We start from the raw sequence: 19,946 nt of genomic DNA on the forward strand, positions 1-19,946 counted from the left end.
TTCTTGTTAACACTTTATCATTAAAAGTACCCAAACACTGAGGGGAGTATATTGAACAACCCCTCCCCCAAAAAACAAATAAAAAACCTACAATAAGAAATAATTTAAAATATTTAGGAAGAAAAGGAATTTCTCTTAACCTTCTATTATTTTTTAAATATAAAACCTTCATTTAAAGTTCTACTGATGGGTTTTATGTGGGCTAAAATATACATTTGAGAAATGAGCACTGAGCAAACAGTAATTTTCATAATATTCTTTTATTCTACATGAACTCCTATTTCAAGTGATGAACAGGGAGTTTTGTGATATTAAAAATCATTATGTGAAGTAATAACTGAATATTTCCTTTTTTTTAATTCAATGCTCATATTTGCAGCAATCATTCCATAAACCTATAAGATTCCAAGAATTAGAAGGCAGAACCTAACTCCACAAACTAAAATAGTCTTTAGAAACCACTGATTTAACCTTGTCAGCACTGAAGATAGCTGTGAGTTAAAAATATGTCCTGAAATTCTGTGATTTTTTGATGCTTAAGCTCTTTCTTCCTTTGCAGTCCTTGGAGGTCAGCAGCAAAGTATACTTCAATAATCAGCACAGTTCATCGCCTGCCTAAATTACTGTATTTACTTGAATCCAATATGAGGCTGTTTCCCCCAATCAACAAAAAAAGCCTCATCTTAGATTTAAGTATCGGCCTGGTGCAGGCAAAAGCTGAGCTCCAGCCTCAGCCTTGGTCTTTGGGCTGAAGCCACAACTGAGTCATTGCCTTTCTTGGGGGGGGGAGGTGGAAGGAGAAGTGTAGGGGAGAACATGCAGTAGAGGGGGGCAGTCATGGGGGAGACCTGCTTATATGGCTTGGAGGGATGCACAAGGGAGACCATGCAGCCTGCCCCCCAGCCACTTGATCCCCCCCAACCACCTGCCAGACCCTCCCCGCTCCCCTAACCACTTACCTTTAGCTCCAACTCTACCTCTTTCCCCCCCAACCAGTTCCAGGCCTGGAACTGCCCCAATGCCAGAGCTGCCACCCAGAAGATAAGCAGCGTGAGGGAGCAAAGGGTGGGGGGAGCAGGCTGTAGTGGGTAAAGTCCTTAGAGAAAGACCCTGGCCAGGTAATACAGAAACTATAGAGCTTTTAAGAACATTAAGTGAAAGGCTACATTCAGTGTAATCCTACTGGAGTCTTTTCTTGGCTACTCAATGTCCATTTGCTGTCAGATGTGAAAACGCTTCCAGCTGTAGAGATGTAGGAAACTGCACCTTAACTTCGTTAAAGCAGATCATGTCCATAGTGATCTTTGTACTGCAAAATCCTGGCTTCATTACACCATAGTAAATATGAAGCTTGAGAAACCCCAGCTTTGGAAGAATAAAGCAAACCTCCTCAGCAACAAGGATGCTGAGATTTGATCACCTTGGAGATTCTTGTATTTCTCTGGCTCTTGATGAAAACCGACACAATTTCAAGACGTCCATCAGCATCTCCAAAGTAGTCCATAGGAGTGGTCAAAGACCTTTAGAACTTGTTTCCCTGGAATGGGAGATATGAAAATTACCCTGTGAAGAATAAAATAGTCCTAATAGAAACACTTTCTTCTATAACAACGGGACTTTCTCAAGAATGAGGTTCAGAAGCACAAGAAGAATAGGATCGTCTCAGCGGAGAGTCAAGTCTGTGAAACACCCTCTAAACAGAGGTCAGAGTGACCAGGAGTCTCTTGGCTTGGAACAACATATACGTGCTAATTTTTAGCCTAGCTTTCATAAGACAGAGGGGAAAGGAATAAAAATGAGAGGGTGAGGTTAAAAAGTGAATTTAAGATGGCATAATTATCTCACCCATGCTAATGGGTGGGATGTGAGGCAGAGAGATTGCTGTGTTTTATAAGCTTTAAAAATTTCAATGGGCAAAGGTGTTATATTTTATACAGTGCCAAGTGCAGTATAAATAACTATAGAAGCAGGAAGAATTTCTCAGTGGAAATCCCCATTTCTCAGAGGAAAGTTTTAATGAGGCCTTGCACTACTAAAATTCTATTATTTATATGAAATTATACTTCAGTTTGTCACAGAGGTTTTTTGTATGCAACAAAATTAGAATTATAAAAATTATATATAATAAATATTTATTATAAGGTAGTTAGGGGTCAGATTGGGGAAAAATATGTACTCTACTGAATCTCTACCCACAATTCCCAAGTCACAGGATATTAAAAACCTCTGCAGTGAAATCATATTGATCAAAAATTTACGAAGCAGGCATTTATGTTTGGTGTTACTTGGCTTCAGGGTCAACACAACAGTGAGATAAATGGGGGCATTTCTAACCTCTCCTAAGGCTATTACAATATTTTTAGGAACTCAAGATATGAACAGTGCACTGATTAATGTGGGGCAGATTATCTTATCAGTCAGGAAGGCTACAAATCATTTTTCCCATACAAAATGAGAGTTTAAAATTGGGAGAAATGGATAGGACCAAGAAAATGCTGCTGCAGCAAATTAGTTCAGTGTAAATCCCTGAACAAAATTGATTTTGTGATGCATTATCCATGTTCTTTTTTTATTGTTTGCACACACACCTGATGATTTGCAATGACTTTACCAGTTTAAAATAATGAGGTTTTACTGTGTATTGCTTTTCTCCTTTCCCACAGACATTTCAGTGCCGCTAAGTTTCTGTATATACCTGATCAAATAATCAGAAAATTATATTTAGAATACACTCAGGTTTCTTTTGTTTTTTTTTACAAGTGTCATTTATATTGCTTCTGGAAGCGCTGAGTTAAATAAAAACTGACAAGGTGGGGGAAAGCTGAGTTACTTAGATCTGAAAAATCCTTATTTATGGCTTGGCCTCGCAGTCCTTCTGAGAACAACTCTTATTAAAGTTGTGAATTTTGCATACAAAAACACTGCAGGCAGGTTGCATAGTCTGAGAAATTACATAGTAAGAGGGTATCTCACTGCTGAGGTACTGTTTCAGCTTGATAAAATGGACATAGTGCAAAGTAGCAAAAACATTCCAAGGAGTTTAAAAAAAAAGCAAAACACTGGAGCATTTTTGTTGTTTTTAATTTGGTCCTGTGATTGCTGTGCCTGTACTTTCACAACATGATAAAATGTATTCTAGTTCTTTTGACAATTCTTTTTTCAAAGACACGTAAATTCACTCTTGCAGAATAAACAGCCAAGAAAGGCAAATAAAAGCAGACTCTTTTCTTTGAGAGAGCAGTTTAATTATGTTCTATATCATAAATAGCTTGGGACAGTACATGTATGGTATCACCCAGATCTTTGGCTGAGTGTTCATATCTTTCACAGTAACCCAAATTCTGGATGAAATTAATTTCTTTTGGAACTACATTCCTCTCGTGTATGAAAATACTTTGCTCCTAAGCGTTTTCAGCTGTTGTCACACCAGGTCATGGGCAACTAACTTGGGGGCCACTCAGGGGACAAAGTGCTGACCAAAGGGGCCAAAGGATCAGATAGAGGGAATCAAAGGCAAACTGGGACCAGGAGTCAAGAAATGGAGTCAGGAATGGATACAGAACATGAGCCAAGGACCAACAAGGCAGTCTGGCATCAATAAAACCCTGTTATCCAACCACTTCCTCTACTGGATCAGGGGTTTATATGGGAGGGAGGTGATGGGTCAAATGATCTGGCCACCCACTCCAGTGGTAGGCTGTGAGTGGATGGCTAGGTGCAGATCAGCTCCTATTTCAAGTGATGAACAGGAGTTTTGTGATGTTTCTGGCCATCTTGCTGATGCTGAATAGTCAGCTGGAGAGATGGCAGACCAGGATGAGGGGGTTCTGCCAGGCAGCTGGAGGCATCTAGTTCAAGGCCATGACCTAACATCTGTATTGTATGGGTAAAATAAAAAAGGTCTTAGAGAGTCATAGGTAGAAATGCAGCCAAAATCTTTACATCACAACTATCTTTATGGGGAAGGAAGTATTTGTATTCCTTAAAAATGAAGTTTTCAATTTCAGAAAGCTGAAACCCCAACATTTTCATTTGACACAATTAGTGGTCAGCTAAAACTTAAAAAAAAAATGTTTTCCCAGTTCTCTTATAACATAAACTATACATTTTCTACTGAAATGTGATAGTTGTTGAAATTTCTACCTTCAGGTTCATATCTGGGATACAGGAGAATGTTTTTGTCTTGCACATCAAAGGTCTTAATTTGTTATCTATTTTAATATGTACTGTATCTGCTTTATAAATCTCAAGATGAAATCAATTGTTCCCCGCACACTCTTTGCATTTTCCACAATGTATGCATCTGGTGCTTTTACAATTATCTTAGGTAATCATACATCTTCAGACACAAAATTATCTTTAAATATCTAATCTAATCATATAGAATTGTAAATCCCATTGATTTCCATTGATAAGTTGAACCCTATGACTCAAGTCATAAAATTACTTAGGACTTGCTCTGCCTATCATTGCTATTCTTAACCCCCAGGCAACCAGTAACCTAATAAAATCCTAGATCCTGAGTCAGGTGCCTAATTTACTCAAACCATGTAAAGGAAGAGTTATGCACCAAGGAAAGGATTTCCAGAAAACCAAAAACAAGATAGGAATAACATACAGAAAAAAGGAGTGAAGCTTTGCTATCTACTGGCCCACAGACAAAAAACAATAAATGCCCATTTGTGTATCTGCAGCCATGGATTTTTTCTGTGTGATTTTCAAAGGGATCAGAGTAATGGGAAACGATACCTAACTTCTTTGACTCCTGTGAAAATCCTAGCCATAAAATGAAATCCATTTTCATCTGCCCTTATAGAATATACTGTAACAGAAATGCTTTCCACTATTGTTGATTATATATAATGCTACATAAAAATTGTCCCAGCGCTGTAATTAATGTTTGCTGAAGTTGGGATATCTTTTATTCTCAGTTTCATCCATGCACCATCCCAGGGTTAAAAAGTGCAATTTAAATACAAAACAAACAACTGGGAATTAATGATCAGAAAAGATTTTTAAAACAATCAAAAAAGTTGTAAAAATGTTTTAAAAATTGCTGAATGAAGGTTGAGCCTTGCTGGATTATCCACCCACTGCTAATTGCAGCACTTCTACCAGCACATGCTATAAATTCCTCATTAACACTAATATGGTAGAGCAGGACAACTTGCATAATCACTAGATAATTAATCCATTCACAGATCTTGTTTATTTCATTAAAACCAAGCCTTTTTAGATTATGTAAGCCATAGTCATTTTCACTGAGGCTCTTGGAAAATAGGGGCTTCTTGCATTCTTGCATCCAAATGACAAAACTTACAAATATGTACAAGTATAAATACTATAAATATTCATAAATAGCAAAAAATAATAAATACCAAAGAAATGATAAACAAAGCAAATTAGTATTTAAAAGAGCAAGTCTCACAATAAACTAGTCAGTTATAATAATGCATATTTAAGCGTATAACAAAAATGTCAGAAGCAAGGAATCAACTGTCCATATAAGCAGTTCAGATATTTTATTGAATGATGCATATTCTGCCTATAGGGTACATTTTCCCTTTTGTTCTGCAAAGAACTCCACTAAACATTATTTTAAAATGTTGTTATCCCAAAATGTGCATTTTTAAGGAGGAGATGTCTTTAAGGGATTCTAAAATTCAAATAACAAATTACAATTATATATTGCTATTCAGATGGCATTTAGATAAATGAAGAATCTGTTGTTCAGATATAAATTAGGGATTATTTTTTCATTTTAACTTCAGATAAATTGGGAATAATTTAATTAAAGTGTCAGGTGTGATGGAAAAGAGAGTTGAGCTGCTATATTGCAGTCAAGCAGTAGGTATTCAATGGATAGCTAGCTGTACCTGTTGTTTTACTCATGCACTCAGTCTCCACAAAGAAAAGGTCCTAAAACAGAGAAAGATAATTTCCTATAGATATGGTAAGTGTGGACACTTCCATTGCTCAATAAAAGCAATCAGACTTCTACGTGTAGTTCAGGCTAACAAGCGTATGAGCACACCGTTAGACAAGACAGAAAGACGTGCTGGAAAGCTGCATTAAATGTTACATGGTGAAAATAAGCTGCCTTTACATCACATGACTATGGAGGAGAGCACAAGAGGAATGAATGCTAGAGACACTGATGATATGTAACTTCACACTTTACAGAAATAACAGTAAAAGAATCCCCTGAGCTCATTGAAGGCATAACATCACTGAGCCTAACCATCACAGCAGGTTTCCATGATGAATTTTCTGGAGAAGGCAAGGAAGGATGTGGAACAGGGTCTTGGAGAATACCCCACCTGTAACTCTTTCCAAGGCAAAGCTGTTAAATCATGTCAATACATGTTCAGTCTATCCTTGCTTTTGTGCTTTGTGTTTCATTAAGCAAGTACTAGCTACACCACAAAACTGTGAGTCAGTGTTAGGGAATTAACTGTGATGATGCAAATGAGTGGAAGTTTGGAAGACAATGGGTAGAGATGGGATGGAAAGAGAGGGAAAAGTGAAGAAATGCAAGAGGTCAGCTAAAGGCAGGTTACCTGGTGTGTCAGATATCAGGCAGGCAGCTATCAAGCTTGCAGCCTTCAAAAGAAAATTAGGAAGTGAATGGATTCTTCTGCTGGTAAATTTGAGATAAATGTCAGCAGAGCTCTGAAATTTGTTGTTTGAGCTGGATTTTTTTCAATATTGACTTCATTTTAATCTTTCCTGAAGAGAAGGGGAAAGAAAATTTATATAAACCTAGAATGCCGCCATATATGTATAAAGATGCCTACAGGAAAATCAGTATACTGTTTTTTATTAAAATCAATGTGATGCTGTCTGGATAGGGGCAATTTTGTTTCTGTATAATCAATAATATTGGTCCTTCAGATACTTTAGTACCTGTACATACTTTCAAATTTTAATTTCAGCCTTCTATTCTAAAATTAAAATTAAAAGTCAGCAAGAATTTACTCCAAAAGAGTAAAGGAGTAAGTCTGAACGTGACAAACCACAATTGCCCATTTTGTACCTATTAGTCATTCAAATACATTTTGCTGTTACATGTGTCAGAGAAATTGGATACCTATAAAAGTGACAGAAAACTTTTTAAAATTAAAGTTTCTTGTTTAAAAAAATGATGAAGGTTTCTGTCATTGATATTTCAAATTTCTAATAAAAAGGTGAAAAAAATTGCTGAATATTTATGCATCAGCTCTAGGACAACTATGTATGAGGTCAGTTGAATTCTATGCACTTGTTGCAACCCCAGAAAGAGTTCATCTCCAAAGGGCATTCTTTCTGATGTTCCTTTTGGGGAGAAAAAAACTTTAAACTGCTGTCATTTACTTAATCTATACAATCAGAATAATAGTGTTTATCCTCTATTGTTTAAATCCCTTTTTGCTTTATATCAAAAGTGGGCAATGCATATGGAAAACACAATAAATAGCGGTTAGTTCCTTGATTTGGAGTCAGACTCATTTTAGCCAGATTACACAGTACCACATCTGCATTCTCCCTTTTTTTAGGATTAACTAAGGGATAGGACAGTTTCCACCAAACTTATCTACTGCTTCATGGGGCTGTGTTATCAACCCTGTGTTGGGTTGACAATCTTACATAGTTTCTTTTGGGGAATGTTCTTTACTCTGTGAACAGAAATGAAGATGGAATAGAGGAATTTACAGCATTTCTACATTATCCCAGAATTCCTGTTACAAGGAAATCATCATAGAACCAAGTCAGCTATTTTTTTTACTGCTATATCCCCAGAACAACAGCATCTACAAAGTAGGTGAAGTAGAACAAAAAATTAGTCCCAGGACTGGGAGATGAAAATCACTTAGTCATACCCACTTTTCTTACTATTTAACCTTAATAATACATTTCACTTAATCGATTTTGCAAACATTTGGTAGATATCATAATACATTGATGACTCCACAAGTAAGTACACTCAGTCTGAAGATGATAAGAAACTTACCAAAGGTTTTGGGGCAAATCTATAATAGCACCAGGATTAGAAGAACTCAATGTATTGATTATCTACTCTAGCCCATTAGATTACAGAAACACCAATGAATATCACTTAACCTCAATGTTTTCTCATTTTTTTCCTACTATCTCACCACCAGTAGCTTTCTGAAAACATCTGGCTTTTTGAAAACGTAATTTTCTTTAGCAAGAACAGTAAATGCATTCTATAAAGCAGTCAGAAATCCATTCTGCAGCTCCAGGTAAAGCAAAATGTTGTTGTGAAAAAATTGATTCATTATAAATAGATATTTTAATCAAATACTATATATTGTAAATCACAAAATAAACTGGATTGAATTGGAGGGCAGGAAATTTGTGCCTATAGCTGAGAAGAGTATGGGAGAAATTATTTAGCATTTATCATATAACTCGGTTTCCACTGCTGATTAAAATCTGAATTCCTACTAATACTCTTTTTCATGAAGCAGCTCACGATGTAAGGAAAATATCTTCCGTTCTGATGCCTTCCTATTGAAAGAATACACAAAGCTCAAGATTCAATGTCAATTAAAGAATAACTCTCTGCAGTATGCCCCTGTAGAAGATGTCAGGTAATGAAAGGTTACCAGCTGGCATTGAAGAAAAGAGAATAATTTAGTGAATAGGAAATGTCTGGTGTTTAGTCTTATTCTATATTTAATGAGTTTATTGTAGTGCAGTTGTTATTATAAAGAAGTACTAATGCACACATTTCTAAGAAATATCTGCTTTGTTTCTTAGCTGATTCTTCTCAGAGCATGGAAAACACTGATTATCCATAATGTAACCAACTTGGTAGTACCAAAATTATGTGGGAACTTCAGGGTGACCTTCATAAAAGTTTTAAGATTTGATTTTTTTTTTTTGCAGTAATGTGATACCACTGTAGATATTGTACATGGGAAAAAAACCCTGATTCTGTCATGAGGAAAAGCAGAAGGGACCCAGATTACAAGAACTACAAGCCAGTTTTATACCAAAGAAAGACTTCAGCTTACCTGCCCAAATTTAGTTCAATATGTGATATGTTATTTCAGTTGCTTGCTAAAGTATCAATTCAAAATCAAATCAAATGCTTTTTACACATTTGGGGCTTGTCAGACGTGTGGGCTGACTAAATGCAATTACTGTATTGTATTTAATGCATTTGAAATGTATGCATCTTAGAGATATGCTAATAGCTACAACATGATACATGACTATTCTGGGAACTTAGTCCATTATAATCCTTTTAAAAATAAAATAATATTCCAAGCAACTGAAAGAGGATACTCCACCTATATCTTAGAATTAAAGGTGGGGAAAGGACTCAATTTGTTCATAACCCTTTTGCTGACATCATTAACGTAACTAGTAGCCTGCCATTGCTTTTCCCATAGTAGGTTTGGGCAGAGATGTTGTACAACAGTAACAAGTAAATATTACAAAGAATATTACGATATTGCTACATCTAGAAGCAGATGTATAATAGTATCTCAGGAATGAGGTTGCAGGTGTTAAGAAGTTTGAACACTGTCCAGAAAAGGATTCAGAAAGAGTTGCTGGGTAATCCATCTAAGATGAACAACATCCAAAACAGGAAAGCAGTTCATAAAATTGAGAATGACATGGATTTTGATAAGGTAGTGGAGGAGATGGCCTAGAGTCCTGTTTGCCCACTTATACAGTCAGATATTATATGCATTTATTGGCCCTGCTACTATTTTCCACTAAATACAAATAGCATGCTCTGTCCCACTGCATGGCTTTCAGCAAAAGCTATTCTCTCTTTATTAGCAGAGTTTTATGTAAAGGAAATGCATATTATTACCACTAATACTATTGTTGCACAGTTGACCAACTGGGACTTGGTGTTTGAGTATGAGTACAAAGGATCATTTTATTTTAAAACATCCAGTATCAATACTCTTAGGCTAGGTACAGACATTACACATAATCTGGAGTAAGTGATCAGAAATCAAACCAAACCTATAACCATACAGAAGTTTGGGGTCACACAGTCTGGTCTAAAAATGGCAGAACCTGATCTAAGATAGTCCTGGGTTGCTGTGCACTCAAACTCGTTCAAATTAGTTTGGTCCAATGCATCACACTTCTGTACCAGAAGCAGCGCCATGCTTCCTCTGCCTCATAGGGAGGCACACTAGCCTCAATCCATGCTTGGTTGCTCTGGCTGAGTACCCAGCCAGCCCCACCTCCAGGCTGTCACAGAACAGAGTCAGCACAGTGTCTAATGATGGTGGAGGATGGGGAAGGGGTGCTCTGCCATCCTCTGCAGCCTGGTCAGGCTCTTGTGTCTGTGCCTGCTTGAGAGGGGCATAGAGGTCCCTGAGTTGGGGTTCAGGAGAGCAAAGAGCAAATATATTCTGCTCACTCCTGATCTAATGCACACAATTTACAGAAACCTGCACAAGTTTGATGGATTCGGCCTTGGGCTTTCTGAACATCTGTACCTAGCCTTAGACACAGTATATAAGACTGAAGACCCTAGATGTTTTGTTCTATATAACACACCCTTCTGTTGCTGCATGTAGAATATAAAATATATTAAGGCAGTAGCTGGTAGTCTGTAGCTTTTCTTTTCCCCAAACCCCACAAATGCTAAGTTGCTGACAGTTGAACCTCTCCTTTTAAGAAAGTCTGGCACATCTTCACATGTCACTTCTGCAAAGTAAAAAGTCAGCAAATGTACCTGCTGCCAGCAATATGTCAACACTTTACAATTGGACAATTGCTGAATAGATTTTTTTTTAATAACTGGTAGGTAGATTGAAATGGCTACTCCATGAAATTACTGATGAAAATAAGTGATTGGAATTACTGGCAGCTGCAAAACCTACCTTATGCAAGTAGATTTCAGAGTCACAAAAGAAAATTTCAGGATGTTTTGCAAGTGCTATCAATGGTGTCAATACTAGAGCTTTCTGCATACTTCTACTTATATATAGGGTTACAAAATACAAAAACATTTGCCAGTCAGCTCTAGTCAAAATATTTCTGATGACGAAAGGGTTTTAGTCATTAAAGTCAGTCATGGCCAGAATATGTGAGCAGAATATGTGAGTCATGTGATATCCACTATCTCTGGGATACAATTGTATTTTCCTTTAAAAAAAAAACCCAGCATTTCTGTCAGTGCTTAATCAATAGAAAGCATAATCAAGCACAAGATATGAAAACTGCATATTTGAATTTCACTGAAACAATCACATTGATTACTCAATCACTGTTTGTGTTTTAATGATATAGATATGCAGAGTACAATTCATCTAATACATACAGAAGGATGTATAGTTCCCTAGTGCTTATAAACTTACATATGTATGGTAAAGGCAAAATTTCGTCAATGGGAAATGTGATATAGATCTATTAAGCTGAATGCAGAGATGCTGATTTATACCAGCTTAGGATCCAGCCTGGTAGTCTAAGGGTTCAGACAAACATTCAGTTTCTCCAGGGAGAATCCCTGCTCTTACAGAAGTTCATATTTTTTCTTCCAGAGTAAAAGTGGCCACTTGGAGAGCAAAAATAACTTGGGAGCAACCCAAGTGAAGTGGCTCCCCAGGGAATATCTCTCAGGAGACAGAACTTCTGCACAGGAAGCAGGTCCAGAGCTGATCTCCATGATCCCAGTGTGCTTTGCTTCTCCTCCTCTTCTGCTTCCACAGGGGGAGAAAGAGTATGTGTCAGTCTCAGCCAAGCAGGGAACAGAGCATACCCCCTGAGTGCTTTGGGTTGGAAAAGTCCAGCTTTGAGCAGCTGGGGGCATGTTCTGCCCCTGGATTGTTCCCTGCCTGAATCACACTGCAGCATGTAGAAAAACATACAAGCATGCACCTGCCCAGCCTTAGCTGAGCTCCAGTACAACATGGGGAGGTGAAAGGCTGGAGGACTCTTCTGTGCATGGCACAGACCATGGTGAACCCTGGCTACTCAAAAAAATTAAAATCCTGCAAAGCTCTCTGGGCTGCACTCAATGGATCCCTGGCAGCCCAGTGTCTGTACTGTGGGCTCTTTGATTCTCTGTCTGAACTTCTGTACAGGTCAGTTTTTCCCTCAGAAAAACAAACCTGGGAGAGTTGTCCTGAATGATTTGAATGTGTGTATGCAGCCTAAGTTTGCTCATGTAGCAAGTAGTCATCACAACCAGGGCAGCTCTATTGGGGGCTGCTATTCATATGCATCTTTATTTTCAAGCTCTCTCAATATTTTCCACAGCCAATAAATCTTAATTTGAACTAGAAATGCTATTTCTCCAAGATATAAAATGCAGATATTTGCATTAGAATCCAACAAATGAAAATAATTCCCAGATAGCAGGTTGCAGTACAATAGAATAGTTTCAAACTGCTGTTCCTTCTGCTCTTTGGACTTATTGCATATTTTTGTATGTGTTTCTGCCATGTTTCTCTCCTTGGAAATGGAACCCTTGAAAACTACAGCTGCAACTATGAAAATGCATAAGGAATTTAGGAGTCTTTGTAAGATTTCATTCATTTCCCTATGATAAGACAGCAAGTTGTTTGTCAAAACATGACATCAGATGGTTATGCTTATGCTATGCATTCTCATGGTAATAGGTTTCTTATTTTATTTCAAGGTTCAGGCTTTACTTGCCTTTTAGAATCAACCAGACTCTGAATAGGAGAGAAATGTTCTTTGCAATGTTCTGTTCTCTCCATCTCTCATCCCTTTGAATATTGTTTTACTAAGCTCTGAAAAATGGGCAAACCTTGCCTTTATCTGCTGGTATTGAAAGGGCTACAGTTTACTTTCACAGATCCAGTGGTAGATATGGGGGAAGTAGGATATAGACACAACCCACTATAGCTCTCCATACAGGGGGACTCCATACAACTCCATGCCCTGGAGTCTCCTCACAAGGGGACTCAAAATAAAACCTGAGGTAGGGCATCCTCTGTGATAAGGAACCATGCAACCAGAATATAAATATCTAATATTATATACTGCAAACTGGAGACTCCAGGGCAAGAAGCCTACTGGAGCCTTTAAGAATGTTGTTTCAGTCAAAAATAGCTCCACCACAACTCTGCAGTCAAGAGGGTAGAGCAGGGGTGGGCAATTACTTGGACCTGTGGGCCACATAGGGAGTTTTGGTGAGCTGTCACAGGATGAGCTAGCACCCCACATCCTTCCCCCTGCAAGAACTCACCAGAACTCCCTTAGGGGCCAATCCTGTCAGCCTGGTCATGCACCTTGCCTATGTGGCTCCCAGTCATTGCTTACTATTTGGGTTCCACTGGCTGCTGCTACTTAGCCAGGGGTCCCAGCCATGGCCCCACTGGCCTGTCTCACTCCCAGATGCTCTACTGAGCACAGAGCAGAACCATGCTCAGCTGCCCACACACCCCTGTTGCAGGTGCTGCTCCCCGCACATCCCTGCCCACGAAACTGGTACCCATAGCAGGGGTGTTTGGGCAGCTGATCATGGCTCTGCTCCATACTTGGCTAGAATGGCATCATGGAAGAGTGGGAAGAGAGTGGCTGGGATTCCCAGATCAGCAGTAGCTGGACCTCATGCAGGCAGGGCATGTGGCCAGGCTGATGGGATCATGTGTTGTGAGCTGAAGGGCCCCCAAGCCAGAAGAACACAAGGGGCCCCCACCAGTTCTGCAATCCTGGCAGGGGCTTGGCTCTTTCTGTGGATGCTCTGATTCTCAGCACTGCGCAGAGCTGAGCATTAGCCCAATCCAAACAGCACTGGGAAAAAGACTTAAGCATGTGCCATTTGCAGTTCCAAGTTTGGCTTAAAGGAGTGGGGCATACCCACAAAGGGCTGAGTAGAACCAGTAGCTTTGCAGCAGGTTGGGGATTGGGAGCAGTGGAGGGCCTCAGCCATGGGGAGGGAGAGTGCAGACCAGGCAGGACTACATGGGGCACATCAGGCGGTAAGTGCCAGGAGAGGCCTTTCTTGGGCTCAGGCCTTCATACTCTGCCCCTCTTGGGTTCAGACCTTATTACTTCCAACAGACTCCACTCTTCCCAGACTATAGGCCCCATGGCCCTGCCTGTTCTTGCTCCTTGTGGGCTATGGGTCCCTGACACTAGTTTTCACCCCTCACAGGCTATGGATCCCTGATCTGCTTTCTCTCATCCCTCTTCAGCTGTGACTCTGCTCCTTGACTTTGGCCCCTATCCCTCAGGCCCTGGCTCCACTCCCAGACTAGTTGAATCCTCCATCACCTCTACAGTCTCATTCCCTAAACTACCCGTGCTTCCCCAGCCCTAAGACTGTCTTAATTCAAGCTGTTTAGATGATTTATCAGAGACTCCCCCTGCAGCCTGCTCAGAAGCTATTCCCTCCATGGCTTGGAGGGTAAGCTGTGCGAAGCTTTAGTCCCTGATTTGATTCGGCAGAGATTCAGCCTGATTTGGTGGCTGAAGCTCCAAATCTGAATCAAATCAGAGGACCCTTTAATCTCTGAATTGAATCAGAACCCTCTAAATTGATTCAGAGAGATTCGGAGATTTGGACATAGAGACAGGTTTAAATGTTTTTTCCACATGCCTCTAGGTAGCAGGGGCTCATGAATGCTACAATGCTGGGGCACATGGAGCATCCCACAGAAGTACAGAGGGCTCCCCAGCGCACTCAGCAGTAGACCCAGAAGTGGACCAGAAGCACTTCTGGTCCACTTCTGGGGCCTCTGAGGATTCATAGATTCATAGATGTTAGGGTTGGAAGGGACCTCAATAGATCATTGAGTCCGACCCCCTGCATAGGCAGGAAAGAGTGCTGGGTCTAGATGACCCCAGCTAGATGGTTGAAGACCCCCAGGGTAGGGGAGAGAGCCACCTCCCTTGGGAGCCCGTTCCAGACCTTGGCCACTCGAACTGTGAAGAAGTTCTTCCTAATATCCAGTCTAAATCTGCTCTCTGTTAGCTTGTGGCCATTGTTTCTTGTAACCCCCGGGGGCGCCTTGGTGAATAAATACTCACCAATTCCCTTCTGTGCCCCCGTGATGAACTTATAGGCAGCCACAAGGTCGCCTCTCAACCTTCTCTTGCGGAGGCTGAAAAGGTCCAGTTTCTCTAGTTTCTCCTCGTAGGGCTTGGTCTGCAGGCCCTTAACCATACGAGTGGACCTTCTCTGGACCCTCTCCAGAGCAGGTTATCCGCATCCCTCTTGTATTGCGGCGCCCAGAATTGCATGCAGTACTCCAACTGCGGTCTGACCAGTGCCCGATAGAAGGGAAATATCACCTCCTTGGACCTATTCGTCATGCATCTGCTGATGCACGATAAAGTGCCATTGGCTTTTCTGATGGCTTTGTCACACTGCCGACTCATGTTCATCTTGGAGTCCATTAGGACTCCAAGATCCCTTTCCACTTCCATGCCACCCAGCAGGTCATTCCCTAGGCTGTAGGTGTGCTGGACATTTTTCCTCCCTAGGTGCAGCACTTTGCATTTCTCCTTGTTGAATTGCATTCTGTTGTTTTCTGCCCACTTGTCCAACCTATCCAGGTCTGCTTGCAGCTGTTCCCTGCCCTCTGGTGTGTCCACTTCTCCCCACAGTTTTGTGTCATCTGCAAACTTGGACAGAGTACATTTCACTCCCTCGTCCAAGTCGCTGATGAAGATATTAAAGAGTATCGGTCCAAGGACCGAGTCCTGCGGGACCCCACTGCCCACACCCTTCCAGGTCGAAGCCGACCCATCCACCACGACTCTCTGGGTGTGACCCTCCAGCCAATTCACCACCCACCGGACTGTGTAGTCATCCAAGTCACAGCCTCTTAACTTGTTCACCAGTATGGGGTGGGATATCGTATCGAAGGCCTTCCTGAAGTCTAAGTATACGACATCCACCCCTCCTCCTGTGTCCAGGAGTTTCATAACCTGGTCATAAAAAGAGACTAGATTGGTCAGGCACGATCTGCCTGCCACGAACCTGTGCTGGTTTCCCCTCAGCATAATTTGTCCTGCTGGGCTCTCGCATATGTGAGCCTTGATAATGTTTTCAAAGACTTTGCCAAGGATGGAGCTGAGACTGACTGGCCTAGCACGCATGGGGGCCTCCCCACACCCTTCCAATTTGGTAACTGGTGCCTCCTGGGTCTGGGGGGGCACTCAGGGTCCCCCTGCAGCCGATTTCTGAGCCGGGGGTGTGGGGAGGGCTCTCCAGGGTGTTCCCCAGCAGACCTGGAAGTGGACTGGAAGTACTTGCAGGTTTGCCGCTGAGCACATGGAGGGCCCCCCCACACTCCTGTGGGATGCACCATGTGCCCTAGCATTGTAGAGATCATGAGTCATGCCTGCTGCCTCAAGGTATGTAGAAAAAACTTTTAAAGCTGTGTCTATGTCTGAATCGCTGATTCTCCAAATCAGCATCGAATCTTCAGATTCGGATTCAGCTGAGTAGAATTAGGGACAGTGATCCAAATCAACGAATCGAATCACTGCCCCAGATTCAGGATGAATTAGAATCTGAATCAAATAGGACCCACTTCACACACCCCTACTGCCCAGCTCAGGCCCTGGGCTTTTATCCTGTAAGCCCAGCACCATTTTGGGTCATCTGTTTCCCCTGATTCCCGTCTGCCTCACCTGCAGTCTGCTTTTCCTGCAGTCTGCCTTCCCTTAACGTAGCAGAAGCATCAAGCTCCCTGCTACAGGCATGTTGCAATGATTCACTCCAAATGTGACTGACTGCAAGTCACTGGTGTTGGAAGGCATGCTCTTTTCTAGTTAAAGGATAAACAAGCACAAAAATTTCTGTGTTCCAAGAGATAAACTGAGTGCCCTGAGAGGTTAGTATTACTCTTTGAAAAGAATGCTGCAGTTTTGGTTTGCTTTTTGATTTCAAAGTATTAGAAATGCAAACCCTCTCTCAAAGAGAAGTCACTTTTGCTTGTGAATAAGTTGTCAGTTTTTCACTGACAGATGTTTGGTTTCCTTTTTACATACTGCATTCAAGTATTTCCTGTACTAGAGATCTTGGCCTTGTCATATTAAAGTATGACAGGCTAGGAGCCATCAAGATGATAAGAAGACTGTAGAAGCTTTATTTGCTTTTGAGCATACTGTGAAAAAACCATGAAATATCCTTTTTGAGCCAGCTGTGAAGCTTCCAGAGGTTTACTCTACAGCAAGTGCTGGGCTAAGATTAAACTAGGCAAAATGCCTGAAGAGATACTGAATAGGTTTGATACAAATTACACTGTCCTGCTGGTTTGAAAGTGCACATTACTAGAATCATTAACCATAATCATCCTCAATTACAAGCACTGTAAGCACGCATAGAGCAGACCAATAAATGGAGCCATTGTTTGCATGCAATGACCATGATTTACAAAGATATGGCTACCTCTTCTGGTGCTTGAGACTAAGGTCATGCTTCCATCAAAGCATCAGAATACTTCTAATTTATTTTTAATTATTTCTAAGTTCTGACATTGCATTATTTTCCTCCTCATAAACTGTTAAGTGAACTAGAATTGGCATGCTGCATTATCCTACTATAGTTTAAGTGCATATTTTCAGACTGGGAAGTTCTGTGTATATTCCTAGTGGCTTCCTTTAAACTATAGAATTGCTATTAGTTTTCTGAAGTCCCTCCCAACCCCCTTCAGCTCCACTGAAAAAATAAAGCAGTTGAGAAAGTCTGAGATCATGAGCTACTAGAACCAAAGAAATATTAATAACATTCTGAAATATATATTGTAATATTACAGTCTTCCCTCAAAGGATTTAATATGTAGAGCAAGTTTTCAGCATGTACAACTCATGCCCAGATGGAGAAAAGAGTTGGAGTAGTTTTTAATAGTGTGCAATCCATTAGAGAATGACAGTGGGTGCTATTAGTGTAATCTTTAAATTGTCTTCTCCTACTTTCCCTGGCGAAATGACAGGTTTAAGAAACACCCTTTATATTAACATGAAGGATATAAAAGCTCTTAGATGTCATGGGCTACTTTGATTTCATTAGGGTATGTAAATACATCTCTTGCACTTTATATATAAATTCATCATCATAGGAGAGCCTAGTAGCTTTACCTATTATTAAGGTTGCCTGACATTTCCCATTATAAAATTCTGCTTTCATTTGCTTGTAGCTTTTCAATCTCTAACTATTTGGGCTGAAATTTCTCATGTTTTGTCCCTGCCTCCGACCGAACATTTTTGGAAAGAAAATATCTAAAATGGTTAAGCTATTTCCAACAATAAGAAATGGGAAATATGCTGTGTTGTCCCTGTTAAAAATCCAGATGAACTTTCCCTTATTTTGAAAAATGGATTTGGAATCAGGGTCTATTACAGTTCTTGTGAAATCTACTTAAATTTGGCCAAGTTTCAGTAGAAAAAATAAGCCTTTGAAAAAAATCAGTTTGCATAGGCTCAGTAGGCTTCTTAAATTTTAGCTGAAAAACTCACTAAGGATTTCATCCTCACTGAGCATGCACGAGTGCCAAGCTGAGCAGGACTTTCCAAGCAATTGCAGCTCTGGGCTGTTATGAGGTAGGCTGGGTCTGTGTCTGAGATCCTTAACTGAGCAGGGAGCCTTTCTTTTCTTTTCTCTCAGTTCACTCTTGGGCTCAGGAAGCATGGAGGAAGGGGAGGTTACCTGGTTTAAATGTGGAGAAGATAAGAGCCAGGCCTTAGAAAAGATATGGAGAAAGCAAATTGGTATTAGGAACCTGGGAGCCAGGGACAAGTGGGATAGAATATGGAAAGGACTGGAGTCATGGTGGGGTGAGATTGGCTGAGAAAACAGACCAGGACAAGAAGCAATAGGAATGGGTTCTTTGATTAAAGGGGAAGCCCGAGGAATGGGGCATGAAACTTGCGTGGGGGCCAGGAGACTGCGATTGGGATGGTGTGTCTATATAAAGAAGTTTAGGACTTGCTGGGCATATTGGCATGAGTAGATTTAGAAGTGTGTGACTGGGATGAGGTGCCAGCAGTAGAGAAAAGATAGGAATGGGCCCAGAGACAGAGACTGTTTGGAGAGGAGGGAAGCAAGAAGGGTCAAACTTGGGGAAGCGGGCAAAAGAATCCTTTCCTTCTGAACAATATATCCTGGAACACAACCTAAAATTCCAACAGTCCTCATTTCTTTTCTATAAGTATATGTCTCTCATTAGTGTTTGACCAGAGAGGGAATTATGACAACCTCCTAATCCCATCATACTCTTTTAGCTCAAGTGGCAAAGCTCACTGCAGTGGATCGAAAGGTATGCACCTTTTTTTTATGAACCATACAATTGCCAATATACTGCCATGTATTTTTTAGTTTATTTTTATTTTTTTTAAGCCTATAAAATTGCACACAGCTGTTATTTAAGATATGGGTAACAATTTATGGAGTCAAGCACCCCAAAGTCAGGAAATGCACAGAACAACAGTCCTGCTATAATCAGTCGTTTGTGTCTATGATGACACAAACCTTAGGTATATGATAACAGCATCTTGTGTCTGTATCCTAGAAAAGTGAGCATAAATCTGCCTGGAGCTAAAACTCATCTTCTTCACTCTAGGGGAAGGGACACAGGATGAGGACACAACACTTTTCTCAGGATAAGTAATGAAAAGAAAAGGAATGAAAAGCAAAATGGGGAACATTGCTTCTCAGAGGACTCCAAGGATGCGATGAATGCTGACTACAGGAACTCTGGCTGAAAAAACTCCACAATCTTCCCCTGGAAGTTGGGCATTAACTATTCAGTCAATTCAAAAGCGTAGGCACCATCAGCTAGGTGCTGATTGACACCATTCTCTAAAGGGAGAGGCTTCAGAAAAACCCCATTTATGTCTGTCAGTCATACAGCTTGGCCTCCAGATCTGTCTGATTCACTGTGAGGGAAGGATCAGTGTCAGAGAAGTAGTTATCCACATAGGACAAGGGGTATGCATCTCCCTGGAATAGCACAGAGCATAGGCAGAAAGGAGTCCACCTGCAC

Source organism: Alligator mississippiensis, chromosome 3 (genome assembly GCF_030867095.1).
Source record: "Alligator mississippiensis isolate rAllMis1 chromosome 3, rAllMis1, whole genome shotgun sequence".
NCBI classification, from domain to species: domain Eukaryota; kingdom Metazoa; phylum Chordata; order Crocodylia; family Alligatoridae; genus Alligator; species Alligator mississippiensis.